This window comes from Cariama cristata, unplaced genomic scaffold (genome assembly GCF_000690535.1).
Source record: "Cariama cristata isolate BGI_N322 unplaced genomic scaffold, ASM69053v1 scaffold1226, whole genome shotgun sequence".
NCBI classification, from domain to species: domain Eukaryota; kingdom Metazoa; phylum Chordata; class Aves; order Cariamiformes; family Cariamidae; genus Cariama; species Cariama cristata.
Genome location: NW_009622519.1, coordinates 158,078 through 171,601, shown reverse-complemented (window position 1 = coordinate 171,601; position 13,524 = coordinate 158,078). Strand labels below are relative to the sequence as shown.

Below are 13,524 nucleotides of genomic sequence, written 5' to 3'. Positions count from 1 at the left end.
GGCTTTATAGAAAATGGAAGCAGAAGTATCATCTCGGAGTTCTCAAGTGAAACAAGTGCAGGACCTTAAGAAATACTTCACTGCCAGCAGCATCGTTACACTGGAAAAAGGACCAAAAGACACATATAAGCCCATTTTCACTGCTTTACTGGATTTTTTTGGTAAGAGACAATGTCCAGTATCTGTCTCCATACAGACACGCATAAAACATCCTAGTTACTGTGGTCGGTGCCTATTAAACATTTCAGAAGTTTATTTGTTTTGCAGCTTAAATGAATCACTTATCACCTACAAGTCTGCAATTCGTGTTCTCCATTGCATTCGGTCATCAAAAGAAATCTCCCTGGCAATGCCTAAAACTAGCAGACCCAGAGCCCTCCACGCTTTTGAGTCCTACTGCCCACCCTGGCTGCACATCAACCTGAAATGCAGTCAATCCATTTTGAACAGCCTAAGCTAGTCAAATCCCTTTGCTTTTGCTGCTTTGATACTTCCGTAAGATCTGCGTCCTCTTCTCTTGAGTAGTTCTGAAATAACGCTAAAAATATTTACCCAGTTAAAGAAAAAAACACCGCGCCTTGTGTAACGTCTTTCTCACTGCTATCAACATTCCTCTAATGATTTGCCTTCCCTTCCCCTCCCCTTTTCTTTTTTTCTTTAATGCTACCCTCCCTAATTTTTTTAATTAAGTATTCTTAGAGGACAGCAATGCTAGTGTGCTTCCACTCTTTGCAGAGATGCCAGTCATTCTCTGAGGGTTGCCTTCCCAACTTTGCCATGTGAAGCACAGATAGGTAAGCAGGCAAAAAGCCCTGCTCCCGCCCCAGCAAAATGATCTTGGAGCGTGAGGAAAGCACGGGAAAGAAAAACAAGACAATTCAGTTAAAAAAACACACACACAAAAACCAAATCAAAAGCCCATCACCCCCCTTTTCACGATAGGAGAATATAACTAAAATAATCTTTAAGGTCAATAAACAATGAACTAAATTTAAATGTTTGCAGTTCTTTCAGAGTAACTTCTCTCAAATATAGTCATTCTTATCTATCTGTACACAGCTAAAACCCTTGTCTGGACTTTTATCTTCGTGTCTTTTGATTATTGCACATCCCTTTTTCTGGCATCAGTAAATACAAGTCTACCTCACTCCTACTTAGAATACTACTGCAAACACCCTTCATAGTCCATGCCCTGTCCCAAGTCTATCTCCTTGAGTTTTTTCCCCTGTCATCAACTCCCCTCCCTATCTTTCCTTAAATATAGTGCCTCTTCTGCAGTTTCAGCATCCTTTCTGGCCAGCCTCCATCTCACCCCTCCTCTCCATTATCGAAACGTTGACTTCCACTCCAGCTCAGCATGCCATGCCACTGCCACCTGGGAAGTTTTCAAAGCTTGCTCCATGTGCTTCTTCCTACTCCTCTTATTACGGTGCAGAAGACTCCCCGTGAAGATCCACAAACCTACCTCATTACTCTCCTACAAACGCCTTAAAAACCCACCTTTTCAGAAAACCCTCCTCAACAGCGGAGCTGCTGTTGCACCGAGACCTTTGCTGGCGACAGTAGCCATTAGCATTTTACTGTTTCCTTGAAATTGGGGCTGCTTGCCCACAGGGCTGCGGCTGTGACGGAGCTCGTAGCGCCTGGGAGGCAGAATACAGACGCCCAGGGTCCAGGGCAACGCACGCCCAAGTGCAACAATAGCCTGTTGTTTTCAACACTTCCTTGCTGGGACAGTACCTTGAACTCTGAGGAGCTGGCTCATCCCAAGATCCAAAAGAAAAGCTTATTTGTTAGGGTAAACATGGACATTGCGATAGAAAGCAGCGATGTTACCACTCATACGTAAGCTCTTGAAGGTGCCCAGTCAAACAGCCACTCCGTGACTACCATCTTCAAAACCTGAATGCAATTCATTACTACTGCAGACTACTGCAGCACGTATTGCACCGAGAGGTAAGTGCAAAATCTGAACAGCAGTTTGGTGTCGTTTCCATCACACAATGAAAGGTGGCTCTTCCTGGCTGATTTAAGCATTATCATCACTCAGGAGATCTACAAAGAACTTCAGAGATCTTTGCGTAACTTCCATTATTCACCTACAGCGTGTACGTCTGCTTTCAACAATATCTTAATTTCTCTATGCCTGCAAACATCCAGACCAAGTGAGGCGGGTTGAATTTTTTAATAAAAGGATTCGATATGCAAATGAAATGTGTCAGTCCTAACAAAATGTAGTTTAAAATTCTGTTGTTCAACTATCCGCACATACTTAACAAAAACTTCCTAATTACCTGAAGCATTAGCACAGACTACATAGGGAAACACAGGAATCGCTGCCATTTGAGGTTATAAGGAAGAGGCGAGACACGTTATTTGCCAGGAAAGGTTTCACTGCAACTGATTCTGCCTCAAGAGACAGGACAGACAAGAAGACCCTAGTCCCTTCCAGTTCTGTTTAGTTCTCTTCTATTACGAAACTCTTAAAAAAAGCTCATTCAAACAACAAGGCACAACTGAAGGATTTTTCATCCTCCGGTGCATCAACTTACACTGATGCTGACATCCATTCTTCAAGACGCAATTTCTGTTCCTAGTACCCAAAAAGCCATTTTACAAAGCAGCAGCTGATCAGACATTTTGTTAAACAAGCTTTTTCCTCACTCCGCAAAATAAAATGGAGGGAGTTACAGGCAAAGCAGACAACTCTGATAAATTTGATTCTGAAAAGTAAGTGCAATGCTGTTGTTCCCCGTTTGGTGCAGTGGCACCTACATGACGACATCCTGGTGAGCATTAAATATAGTTTAATTCATCTTAGAAAGGCAAAGCTGAACTTACACATTTTTCAACAAAATAAATCCCCAAAGCAAAGCACGGATGGCCAAGTTCAGCAGAATACCTGATGATGAGTTAACAAAGCTACTGGCCACTGAAAAGAGAGTTTAAAAATAAGCCTGAAGGAGTGGATAGAGATTAATGTTTGCTGTTACTACACATTAAGTTTTATCAGGCGCTATTTTTTTTTCTGTTATCAAAAAAGGACTGAAAATAAAGAACTTTACATAACTTTCATGTTTGCAGAGGTGAAAAAAAAAAAGCATTCTCACCATAACCTCACCAGAGTAAGAAATGTATCGGTTTACCAACTCCATCAAGTATCCAGCAACACAGATAACTGATTACATATTTATTAAGATAGAATTTTTTATGTTCTATTCTCTAAGAGTTTTTCATTAAAAAAAAAAAAGAAATAACATTCTTCCATGTATAATACTGGCATAAAAACGTGTTTTAGTTTCATTTTCTTCCATTATAATGCCTTTAAAATGAAGCTGAGAAAAACATTACTGCTTGACAGTCATGTTTACAGTGAAGAAAACTGTATTTTTCATTTGGCTTCATGCCAGTGCTATAGCTCAACTGGTTTGGTAACTCCCACAGAAACCAACAACTAAAGATTAAATACAAACTCTGAGCAGTACGTACTCCAAGTCGGTCTTTTGAAGCTGTTTTTCACATTTTCTCTCTAACTGCAAAACCAACTATAAAACCGACCAAGCCGCCTCCGAATCGGTGGGTAAAAGCCATGCTCATCAGGACTGCCGCGTGGAAATGTTCCAGAAGCCCCAGGCTCTCCATGCAGACCAGGGGATGGGGTACGCATGGGGCATTTCATGTGCCAAAGCTGAAGGGTGAAGCCCACCTGGGGTTAGGACAAGACTTTCATCCAACGGCTGCACAGCCAGTGACTGCATATTATCTCTAATCGCAGGACTTCTTGCTCCTCCTATTCGGCATTATTGCAGCCAGGATATTGTATTACAATCCTTGTATTTTTAAATCGTCTGAGATAGGGTAAGGGTTGAAGAAAAACAAACAATAGTGAAAGACACACTGCAGATATAACTGAGGATAATGCATCAAATACCTGACACAACTTTCGCTGAATAATTATTTTAGAAAGTCTTGTATGTTGCAATAAAAATAATGAAAAATAAGGTGAAGCATCTGAAAAGTCACATAAAGTTGGACTTTAAAAAGGCATATCCAACAGACCGTCTCTGTAGGTCTAACAATAAATGGCAGTGTAACAGAGGAACTGAATAAATAAGCTACAAGTCTGACTACAAACAGCAGTCCCTGTTCCGCTGGAAGCAACAGGCAGAGCTTTACCTGGATTTAATATGAACAGGCCTGTGTCCAACATGTTCAAAGAAAAGCCTGAAAATCCTGCAAAACCACACGTCGTTCCATGTGCTTGGAAGACCTCAATGAGAGCAGCCCGCAAACACCAGCTTGCTTATCACCCTCAATGCCAGTCCCACCTGCCTAGAAAGGGATGACGGTATTGCTGCAGAGGCACTGAGGAAGGCTGAGATGCCTTACTAAAACCAGTTTAACGCAGTCTTGTGTTAAGACCATAAGGCAAATTAACATCTTTCCCTGCTTACTACAGCCTCAGCCTTATGATCTAGCAAAAAGACAGGGCTTAATCGTTTGAAAACAGCTATTGGCAGGAGACTGGGGTGAACTGAGATTTGGACAACTGGTTTCTTAGCATTGACCCTTCATCTGTAAGACTCCTGTCACAAAGCCAAAACAGGGAGGCCTGCGATTTCAGGATGGGGAGTTTTCGCACCATCTGTAAAACACTGAATAGGCTTCTGGTCATCTGCAGCGGTGCATGCTACTCTAGGTCAAATAACAGGACCTTAAACTGGATGCGACTCTATCGTAAATTGTTTTCCAAAGACAAATTAACGTGAACATCAGCTACAAATCTATGGCATCCGTGATTTTTAAAGGTTAAGTTTGAGGTTTTAGGGTAGTTACAAGACAGGTAAGCTACTGTACGCTCTTTTTAAAAATACCATAGTAAACTTACACATTATACAAGTTGGGTCTATAGGGAGCTAATCTATACTCCCTTTGTTCCCAGGGAATATACACAAATTAAGTTATGGACTCCATACACCCAGACATCTGGTAACTATTTTTCATAGGTTCAAAATTAGTAATTTTCATCAGCATTATTGTTAAGAAAATGGGGTCCAAAAAGGTCAAAGAACAAAATGGTATCAATAGTAGATAAAAGAACCCATAAATATTATGATTTAACTCAGTAGTTTTATAAGAAGGTAGTATCTTGTTGCAGAATTGTATCAGTGTTCAAATTTAGCAAATGAACAATCTAAAATGCTCTGCAGATTTATGCTGGCATCCAGCGCTCTAACGCAAAATCTGAAGTTTAGAAAATTATCCGTAGTTCTATGTAGAGTGAATTACAAGACTTGCAATGTTAATCCCTGGAATCAGATTTTTTTGTTGTTGTTTTAAAAAGATTATATCCAGAGCTTGCCTTGTTGCCTATCAAAAACCCAATGATTATTTGCATAGCTAAAGACATGATATAGATGACTAAGAGCTTTATTTATCACATATGTAAAGCTCTGCCAGAGCCAGGATCAAACTGATCCTGACTCAACAGATCTTTATTCTATCCATGTTGCAGAACATATTTGAATCAGCAAATGATATCAAAGCACATTATAAGAACATACACTACCTCTCGTGTAAAGCAGACATCATCAGCAGAAGAAAAGCAGAAACAAAAAGGGACACTGTACAGAACACAAAGTGATGGAGGTTTAAAAAAAAAAAAAACCAACAGGTAAATGAGAAGAGAAAGCAGCAATTTGAGTAAATACATGTAAAAGACAAAGGGGAAAAAATTGGACTGGAAAAAAAAAAGCCTTTGGGTAGGCTCTTCTCTGAGCCCTCACCAAGCATACACATTTTGTCGCTTGCTTCCACCTTTGTGTAGATAAATGCTCCATCAAAATGCCACTTTTTTCTCCTCTGAATCTTTTCATCATGTTTGCCTGCTGCCTTTGCCTCACTTACTTCAGCGAGCTGACATCTGTTCTCATTAGCTATTTTACTGCTACCACAAATAGGGTTTCCCTTCCCCCAAATCTGTTGTATCTTGACATATATGAAAATTCTGAGCTATCTTAGTACAGACATTTTTTCACTTAAGTGTCTAGCACAATGGGTATGAGATTTTGCTGAGAAATTTCTAGATAATAACACAGACATTTTATATATTTATACATGCACACATATATATGCACGCAAATGCATGGAATAAAGTGAAAAGCAGTAATGCAAACAAGATCTTACAGCATCATCCCCTCTACATTCACTCCACAAAGCGCATTCACACATGCACCTTTTAATCTTCAGGAAACAAAGAAGGGAACAACCCAGACAGGACGCTAAAGCTTTCATAAACCAACTACTCACTTTGGGAAGCAAACCAACGCTTTTCAGGTAGAGCTGCGGTAGGTATCTAAATGTGACCCCGAGCGTTGTCCCATGTGTAAGAGAAAGGGCCAGGTACAAATCTGGGAGACACATGGACAAGCGGCTGGGTCGCTGGTTTGACTGGACAGACCAAGGGGAGGAAGGAAATGAAAGGCAACTACTGAAGCAGGGCACAAGTTGTACAGGCACTTAAAAGGAGAGCCCAAGGTTACTTTCTCATGTAAGACGCTACCAAAAGGACTTTGCTTTTGCAAAGCAGCGGCCTTTCAAGGGTGATTTCTGCACTGGCATTTGGGATATGCTGAAGAGACCAAGTAGTTTGTCTAAATATACAAAGAAAGACAGACTGCAGCTGGAGAAGAAGAAAATAAAGGTCCTGCCTTCACATAGCAAGATAAATTTTAAAATCTGTTTCTGACAGCTGTGACCCAGAGGAGATAGGAAGGGATAGAAAATGGTATCACTTGCCATGAGCCTGAGGAATCAGTATAGTTATTAACAAAGCAATGGGTATTTCCTAATTTCTTACCCTCCACCAGCAGAAGCAAGCTTTTACTGGAGAATAAGCTCACAGCCAATGACTGAATTCAGTAGAATGAAATGGTAGGCATAACTGAATTAACGACATAGTTTGGCATTGCCAACATCATTCACAACTGCTTACTAATTAATAAGTAACACTTTAATCTGACAGGAGTGGACAGCTTAAAGACAAGGAATAAACATGCATCAAGTCTGATCTATGGGTATGTCACATTTCGCTCGCCTTTGGTCAGACCCTACAAAGATTCAGGCACATCCATAAATGTAGTTCTTGCTCTTGGTTCCCATTCAGTACACCAAAAAGGGAGGTACAGCACAGGTGAAAGAAAGAGCTTTTAATGCACATTTTAATCTACATAATTGTACGCTATTTTCATTGTGTTCATTTAAACGTATTTTGATTCTTTATTCTAGTTGGATTTAAACTACTAATAAAACTGACTGTAACTAGGTAAATATTTCCTGCTTATTACTTTGCTTGCTCGTAGTTTGGAACAGATTCTAATACACAATGCAGTGCAATGCTGCCCCAGTACAGCATTGTAAAGCGCAGAAACAATATACGTGAAGCAGTTTATCTTCTTGCTTTGAGCAGGATCAACTATACTTTGGCCAACCCACTATGTTACTAATTTCCAATAAGGGGAATCCTGCAATATCCCCCATCTTCCTCCAACATTTAACCACTCAGTTTTCCCCCAACATCCCCAATGTCGCATCATTTTTTCTGCAGTGAAGTTGACTTCTCTTCATCATTCCCCAGGTGGCCATAAAGAACAACTTAACCATTCTTGTCCCCTCTTTTACACCACTTTTGTATTGAAAGACTGGTATCACGGCCTCCTTAGTATGTTTCTCTCTTCTATACCAAAACAAATTGAGTTTTGTCAACTCTTCCTTACAGATTTATGGGTTTTTTTCCTAAGCTTATTATCCTTCTTCCTCCTTGGGTGGTCTCTAGTCTGTATACATCTTTCTTCAGGCACACAACATGAAATTTCAGGAAGGAAAATTCAGTTTATATATTAAGGAAACCTCTCTAAATGTAGAGGTCTGTGAGAAACTGGAATAGGTTATCAAGGGACACAGCAGAGATTTCCACACTGGAGATCTTCAAGAAGAGATGAGAGATGTGTCCATCAGGAAGGACACACGTACCGCTAATCCTACCCACCGACACAGGAACAGCTTCATAAAGTTGCCTCATCTCCACCACCCTGACCAGCAGTGCTAAAAACCAGACACAATCATCAGGCCCACGCTTGCCAGCTCTGACAAGAACAGAATAATGCCTTAGTCTCAAACAAGATTTGCCTATTTTTGCAACAATTTTACATCGCTGACTCTAAATTTAACATACAATCATCCTGTAACCGTGCTGCTTTCTTCACTGCAAGCTCAGCTGCTCTCAGGTATTTCATCCTTGCACACCTCAGCTTGCACTTCTCAACCCTCTGCACTTTACTGAAAACGCCATCGTGTTGGTTTCAGACACTAGAACTGAAGATGCTTTTGAATTCTGATTCTGGCCACAAAGGAGAATTTCCAAGTTTGCAGATTTATGTATTTGCTCTCTACTTTGTTACGTAAGTAATTAGTAAAATCGTAGACCCAGAATTGACCCTCAACAGGACCCTATTTCATATGCCCTTCCAGCGTGACAGCAAACCACTCACAGCTACTTTTGGAGAATGCTATTTCAAGTAATTACGTGCCGACTTAATGAGAAATCTTATCATATTTTAATGAGAATTCCATATTTCCTTCTGATTATACTTACAGCTAGAGATTGAGGGGTGAAATACAAACACCTACAGGGAGGTGGCACCTTGCGACAGTGCTTGCACACACCTCATGGAACAAGATCGGGTTCCACTGCGGTGTGCTGGCTTTTGCAGGCAGGATTCAGGGCTGTGGATCCATAGCCACAGAGATCTGCTCGCAGGGATGGCCTCTGTAGCACGGATAAAAGCAGCAGCCTTGCAAAGCTGGCAGGGAAGCCGGCACAGTTGCCTCAGAAAAACTAAGGTGAAAGCCCAGACCAAATCTTGTGTATTTTGAGGTCTGACTCAAAGATGAAGCTCAGGTTACCTACCTGTCTGGTGAGTGGGACAGTGATGTCCACAGCAATCAAGAGGAGGTGGCACTGGAGACAGTATGGGGAGGAGACAGAGGGAATTAATCCCTTTTTTAGCCATGCCGAGCTTCAGGTTTATGCATTTGTGAAGAGATAGCGGACAAAAGTGACAAAAGAAAGCTGAGTTCCAAAGTGCATTTTACAGGAATATTTAGGTTGTCAGGGAAAATGTCTAACACATTTGCTTGTTTCTCAGCAATCCTCAAAGTGATAATTAATTGAAAAATAACAGTTTCATAGGGGTACTCCTCCCTGTGTGGGAACAACTTTTACCAAATGCCAATTAGTGGTTTCCTGTTAAAAATCAAATCAAGCTGTTTTTGATAAAGCTTTTTAATGAGAAATGGCTAAAATATGAAAATTTCCCCCACATATATTTCATATAAAATCCCAAATTGACATAATACAATCTCATAGCTAACATTTTTGGTATATAAAACTCTCTCTTGTACTTCTTTGTTAATTTCAAAAGAAATGTATTTACTAAATATTTAAATCATCCAATAAACAAAGCCTTAAAAAAAGCTTACAAAAGAAAATTATAATGTTGATGAAAGCCAATCTTAATCAGCCCTTTTCACATGCTCCCAAAACTTAGATTTTACTGATTATTTATTCATTCTTCAAACATACGGCAAATTCCATGATTTTTGAGCTGTGTTGCCTACTAAATGCACCAATACTTTTGACTATTCATCAAATAGATTTAAAGACTAGCAGTAAAATACCAACAACGAACACAAAGATTAGGTCACCTACAATTCCAGTATTTGTCGCCTACAACTTTAAGACACCTGCTGCAATGAAGACATCAGCAGCTTGAACTGCTGCTAGCATTGGTAATAATTTGGTTAAAAACAAAGTGACGGAAACTTTGGAGAACAGATTTTGAAATCTTCCACTGTACCAGACTGAATGATCTTGGCTATCATCACTGGTTTCTGCCTTGTGCCAAGTGACAACCTTCCTCCCAAGACACCCGTTCCCGTCCAACCTTCTGCAGGCGTTCCTCGTCCAAGTCTTCTCTCTTGCTTTTATTTGGGTTGATACCCAATGCTAAGTCTGTTGCATGATTTATGTGCCCTTCATCCTGACCATAACACTAAGCCACCTCGATTCTCCCAATATAGTCCTCCAGACATGTACTGCATGTGAAATTTCCTCTTTGTATTTACACTGGAAACACAGGTACTCAACGAGCTTTTCAGAGTTTTTCAAAAGCATTGATATGTAAACTCTGCTGCAGCACCTCTCATCCCATATCTTGAGTGCTCACGCTTCCACTCCATGCTGAAGAGTGTGCCATGCTTTAAACGCTTCATTTTTGTTCTTCCACCACTATTACTAGAACTCAGCTTGGTAAGGGCTGCACTTCCCTCTGTGGTCTTTCTGGTTACGTCGTAACGCACCACATCCCCACTTGTATTTTTCCCAAGTAACAAAAATGTTGAGATATTTCCATCTCCTCACCTGTACGATTTCCATATCTCCAGTTTTTATCAACTCAGATTTCTCTCAAATGACCTTATTTCTAATACATTCAATACTGCTTGTCCGTCCCTCATCTTCTAGAAATCAGCTACCCCACTTCCCGGAACAGCAATGCTATCTGTGAAATACAAGCTGGCTGTTTATCTTCTGCAGTCGTCTCAGCCATATTTTTCACCATCCAGTTCATGATTACTCATTTAAAAAAAAAAAAAAAAAAGAAGAAAGAATACAACCATGTTAATCTCCTGCTTCAATAAATCACCCTGAACATTAGTGAAACACTCTGTATGTGACATTAACCACCTTTCCAGGGAAAATGCATCTCTGCAATATTACCCATATGTATGAGCTGAACACCTGAACCATGAAACCAAGTATCTCCTTGTGACTGACAGCATGGCACATGTCTAAATTCTCCTCAAGTTGAAGTAGTTGTGCATGAAATGCCAGTAATGACTAAAATTGACACACGTCTCTCTAAGACGATGTCTATATGACGTGCCTGAATGTGCTTGGTCCATGTGCAGACAGACCCAGAAGCCACACATCAGCTTCCTCAACTCCCTTCCAGTACAACAAGTGGATGGTGTTGAGGTCAGGAGAGCCGCCCCACATCAGTATCTTCTCTGCTCCCTACTGACAAATCCCTTCAACTCTCCATTCAGGGTGGACTGGTCCTGTGAGCTCAGTTCTACAGTCTTTCTCCTCTTGCACCTTCTGCAGGGTGTATTACGCAGGGAAGATGATTTCCAGTACTAAAACGTTACAGCGTTGGGAGAAATGGGAAAACTGATGGTAGAGAATCACAAAAGCACACAAATCACCAGCACCAACCTGCAGGAAGATGCGTGGTACTGGGTGGCTCAGGAATGCTCTGACCAGTTCACCTTCATCTTACCTTCCTCTTTGTTAACCACCGCCTTCTTGCCCATTGTGTGTTTCTAAGGCTTAAATGTGCCCAACATTTCCTTCATAACCTGCTGTGGATTGCTCTTTCTACTAACACTGAACTCCAAAGTCTGCTTTTTGAGCCAGGGATCCTTGCCACTTTCTCACACTTATTTTAGCAAAACACAGATACAAGGCATGCACTTGGGAATTGGGGGGGGGAAGCAGGAAATAAGTTTTACAACAAAATATAAGTTACTAAGGTAATTCGGAAGCAAAGTACATATGAGAGGACAAGGGGAAAGAACAACAGATTCACGTGCTAAGGCACAATCTGTGATTGAATAATTTTTTCTTGTGACATTACTGGAGTAAAACCACAGCTCTAGAGTCAATGTAAAACCTGTGAAGTGCTGAAGTAGCTGACAATCAAAAAAGCAACACAATGACAGAAGAAAGAGCACATGACGTGCATAGTCTTAGGATCATTGCTTCTTCAAAACATACGTCACACAGAGGACAGAGATACAGAATAGCTCATTCAATGAAGATCAGCGACATCAAAATCTAAGAAGTCTTTTTGTACGTGGAATAACATTTTCACATTTTCTTTGATTTGCACACAAATTATCGAGCTTAACTCCACTTACCTAATATTAATCATAGTTGGAAGAGTCCTGGGACAGTCACACAATCCATCCTCTTGCTCAGACCAGAGCCAACTGTACCCTCATCACTTCTGACACATTTGTCTTACCTGATCTCTAAGACGCCCGATGACAGACTCCCCATCTTCCCCAGACCATCTATTTGAGTGCTCCCCTGGCCTTACGGTAACAGATACGTTTCTGTTTCCTCACTTGCATCTTCCTTCATTACTTCTTGTCCTGCTTTTCACAGACATGGAAAGCAGATCATCTCCTTTTTCTCTTTACCAACGCTTGTTGCTCCTCTCCTCAACTTTCCTGCCAGCCTTTTTTCGCACTAAACAGTACCAAGTAATTCAACTTGTCCCCACCAGTCAAGTTTTAAAGACTGCTGATCATTCCCATTGCTCTACTCCAGGCTCTTCCAAATTGGTCTACAGCACACTTGCAGGCAACTAATGAGGGTTTTAACAAAAAACCACTATTCAGCATAGCGAGCCCACCATACTTCGGTCAAGGTTGTGTCAGGCACGGTAAATTAAATCTTCACACCCTCTTACTCAGGTGGAAACTCTCTGAAGCAATGGCTTGGCGGAACCGAAAAGGCCAAGTTCCTCCTGCTCCTACAGCTCCTCGCAGTGATGGGGAAGTGAGTAATGGAAACGCACCACCACAGAGGGAGGTTTCAGAAGAGCTGTGGCGATAACCAGCAGCTCTGGAAAGAGGAATGGGAGACACAGGCATGCTTTCATAGCAGGGATTACACTTTTACTGTGGGGAAGAGTAAAAAGGATATGGACTTAGAGCACTGTGGAAGGAAGCATGACAATTTGGTGATTCAGGAAAAAACAAAACATCACCAAGGGCTGTGTGTAACAAATTCTGGAAACACTGAAGCACTCCGGTCTGCTCCAGCATGATGAGACAAAGCAATAAACAGAGGTGTTATGGGCTTGATGCTTTTGTGCATCTGTATGAGCAATAAAGATAAACAGCAATTCATTTCAGGATCCTCAGGAATACAGTTTCTTAAATTTAAATGCCCTACAAGACAGAGAAGTGGCGTACCAGGGCACAGGGGAAAAAGGGGAGTCAGCTTTGGTCCTGGGGAGTCAAGATGCAACAAATGTCATCTACCCTGGGAGCATCCTGGAGGTGAAAGCTGGAACCTTGATAACAGACAGAAAAGCTTAAAAGCTCATGAGCACTGCACAGGGGAACCATGCAAGCCAGCCAGCGAACGCCTGGCAGAAGCATCCAAGCAAGAGCTACTGCTGTGCTTCAGCTGTATCACCTAACAGCAGCACAACGGTGGGAGATTTTTTTGCACCTCTTCTGGGAGGACCTAAACCTCTCTCCATTTTGTGTTTTGAACTAAAGCAAGACACCACGTATAGAATACGAACCGCTCAAGGGAAGGGCAACCTCTGAGCCTGTATACTGCTGAAATCAGACAAAACCCCATAGAGTCTCCACGTACAGTGCCGC

At 41.3% G+C, this 13,524-nt stretch overlaps 1 protein-coding gene across 2 annotated transcripts in view; it reads right to left on the bottom strand.

Moving 5' to 3' along the window:
• The window catches only part of NR3C2 (nuclear receptor subfamily 3, group C, member 2), a 204,759-nt gene that overhangs the window by 35,272 nt on the left and 155,963 nt on the right, over positions 1–13,524 (bottom strand). The gene's annotated exons all lie outside the window — the stretch shown is intronic.